This window comes from Sprattus sprattus, assembly GCF_963457725.1.
Source record: "Sprattus sprattus genome assembly, chromosome: 2".
Lineage (NCBI taxonomy): Eukaryota > Metazoa > Chordata > Actinopteri > Clupeiformes > Clupeidae > Sprattus > Sprattus sprattus.
The window spans coordinates 13,563,974-13,567,713 of NC_137921.1; positions in this window are offsets into that span (position 1 = coordinate 13,563,974).

The following is a 3,740-nucleotide window of genomic DNA, read 5'->3' on the forward strand; positions in this document are numbered from 1 at the left end:
GGCAATGGGTGGTTCATTTCTTAAACACAGAGCCGGGAGAATTGGGGCTTCGATCGCTAAACAGGACAGTTCTTCAAAACCTGCCCAGCCTTCACAGTCCCTTATCAGAAATATGTGTAACCCAAAGCTTTTCAACTTCACCTCACCTGCAACTGAACATGGATGCACACATGAAAAACATGCAGTTAATGAATTCTTACATGCTACTCCGGATTTCGTTTGTAGTTGTGACTGCTGTGGTCAAGGTTGCGGGGAAGTTAAGTGTCACTGTGCTTACACATATTCCTCAAAATATACAACAAAACACAAAACAATACAACAGTGCAAACAATATAATACAACAGTGCAAAACAATAAGTTGTTCTTTAGAAAAATGTATCGTAGAGGAACTGCCGAAGACCGTACAAGCTGGGTGCTAACGCTTTAATTGAAGATCAATGTAGAAGATAGCTGCTAATCCTGGCTCTCGGGAGTCTGTTAAAACTGGAAATATTTGTATGTGAATTAAGGTGTTTACACAACTTTTATAAGTCTACATCGACTCGGTTTGTTGTTAATATACTATACGAACACTGTCAGGGCAAACAGAATATTGTAGGTCTTAAATTAAGCTCTCGACCGTTATGGTTAGCTTGCTGCTAAAACTTTAATTGAAGATCAATGTAGAAGATAGCTGCTAAAATGCTATAAGCGCTGCACTGCAGCCGAGCTTGCTACTTGACACTCGCTACATGACAGCCATGCATGTTTTTTTTCTGACCACGACCCCTAGGCGAAATACCGCCTGCCGATAATTCGTCCCAATGGAAACGTGGAGTTAGTCTTGAAGAGAAGAGAAGAGAAAATAAGAGCTTCTTGAGAATAGCGGCATAAAACACTGCAAAACAGTGCCGTACATGGACCCCAACATGGCCGCCAAAGGTTGTTGTCATGGATATTGGTCACGTGACTGAATACGCCTAATAGGGGTAGGCATAGACATGTATAGGTAGACCCCGCCTCCACTGCTTCTCGGTGAAACGCGTCGCCGCCATTTTGGGAAAGGTGCTCTCTGCCGTCAGAGGTCTGTCAGACGTGTCAAACTAGCGCAAGTTGCCAGGAGCTGCGGTTTATCTGGATAAAAATCACGATAACCTTTTACATTTCGCAACCAATTTCATGGAGTATTCAAGGTTTTATGCTCTACGTGAAGTGTGTGAAAAAGATTTGCCTCTACGTTACTTTGAATCTCGCTAGTTTAATACATGTGCATGGGTCTATAATAAACGCTCGTGCATTTTGAAAATACTGAGAAGATCTATACACTATCGAAATAGTGCTTCTTTAGTTACTACGTATTGACCATCATTAAGAGAAAGAGCATACATCAAATAGTGAGAAACTGGCAGTCAGTGTGTTTTTCATAGTTTAATAGTTCCTTTTCAAGTATGTGCATTAAGAAACCTTGAACTGTGCAATTGGCAATACACAGTTATTTCACAAATCAACATTAGGCTACAAAAAAAATCTATATATTTCTATAGCAGTAAAAATATACACATCTCAATATATACATAGCCTACACATCTCAATAGTTGAACTGTAATATAAATAACATAGCATATGTATAATACAATATAATATAATGACTCAGTATAATGTGCAATGGAATAACATATGATATATCACTTGATATATTTTATATATATGATATATCACTTGCAGGACTTTCTGTTCTTCTTTAAGCTGAAGATAGTTGTTAATGACATTGGCTGTATGTTTGGGGTTATGTTCCTGCTGCAGAATACATTTGGTGCCAATCATACGCCTCCCTGATGGTATTGCATGATGGATTAGTATCTGCCTGTATTTCTCAGCATTGAGGACACCATTCATCCTGACCAAATCTCCAACTCCACTTGCAGAAATGCAGCCCCAAACTGGAAAGGAACCTTTACCATGCTTCACTGTTGCCTGCAGACTCTCATTATTGTACCTCTCTCCAGCCTCCAGCGAACAAACTGCCTTCTTCTACAGCCAAATATTTCTAATTTTGACTCATCAGTCCAGAGCACCTTCTGCCATGTTTCTGCACCCTATAGTTTCTATGTTTACGTGCTTAGTTCAGTCACTTGGCCTTGTTTCCTTGTCGGGGTAGAGCTTTTTGGCTGCAACTCTTCCATGAAGACCACTTCTGGCCAGACTTCCCCGGACAGTAAATGTCTGTACCTGGGTGCCACTGGTTTCTGCCAGTTCTGAGCTGATGCCACTGCTTGAAATCTTCCGGTTTCGAAGGTAAATAAGCTTGATGTGTTTTTCATCAGCTGCATTAAGTTTCCTTGGCTGAACACTGCGTCTACGATCCTCAACGTCTTCTTCAAAAGAGCTGGAACTGCACATTTTGAAACCCCTGTCTGCTTTGAAATCTTTGTCTGGGAGAGACCCTGCTGATGCAGTATAACTACGTTGTGTCTTGTTGCTGTGCTCAGTCTTACCATGTAAATGGATAAAAAATAAACATTTATTGTTTACATTTTTCAAAGCATTCTTAGTTCATAGCATTTTTTCACACCTGCCTAAAACTTTTGCACAGTACTGTATATATATGTACATTTGTACAATTTGACATAATATACAATCATGCTCTTAACATTTTCAGATCTATGCAGTGCAATTGACACAATATATAATTGTGAAATAACTGTGTATTGCCAATTGCACTGTTCAAGGTTTCTTAATGCACATACTTGAAAAGGAATTAAACTATGAAAAACACACTGACTGCCAGTTTCTCACTATTTGATGTATGCTCTTTCTCTTAATGATGGTCAATACTAGTAACTAAAGAAGCACTATTTCGATAGTTTATAGATCTTCTCAGTATTTTCAAAATGCACGAGTTTTGAAAGAAAAGTGACCGTTTATCATAGACCCATGCACATGTATGACTGGCGATTTGACTAGCGAGATTCAAAGTAACGTAGAGGCAAATCTTTTTCACACACTTCACGTAGAGCATAAACCTTTGAATACTCCATGAAATTGGTTGCGAAATGTAAAAGGTTATCGTGATTTTTATCCAGAAAAACCGCAGCTCCTGGCAACTTGCGCTAGTTTGACACGTCTGACAGACCTCTGACGGCAGAGAGCTCCTTTCCCAAAATGGCGGCGACGCGTTTCGCCGAGGTAACGGGCTGAAGCAGTGGAGGCGGTGTCTATGTATACATGTCTATGGGGGTAGGGACCCGCCTTGATGGGGCGACTGACAGATTGCATTTCCATTCGAATTTTGCAACAAAAAGAGCGTGATGACAAGTAAATGCTAATGCAATATACTGGGGGTGCTGTTTAGCTACTACATTGAATTTCCATTTGAATAAAGAGTCGAAAAGACCGTGTCAATATGAAATGCAATGCAATAAGCGCTCATTCAAATTGTTATTCAAAATAATACAAACTGAATTGCGGATTGCATTGTCATTTGCACATTGAATTGCCATTTGACAACTGCTTTTCCATTTGAATTGCGGATTGCATTGTCACTTTGCGCATTGAATTGCCATTTGACAAATGCATTGCCATTTGAATAAAGAGTCGAAAAAACCGTGTCAATATGAAATGCAATGCAGTAAGCGTTCATTCAAATTTTTATTCAAAATAATACAAACTGAATTGTGGATTGCATTGTCATTTGCACATTGAATTGCCATTTGACAACTGGTTTGCCATTTGAATTGCGGATTGCATTGTCACTTTGCGCA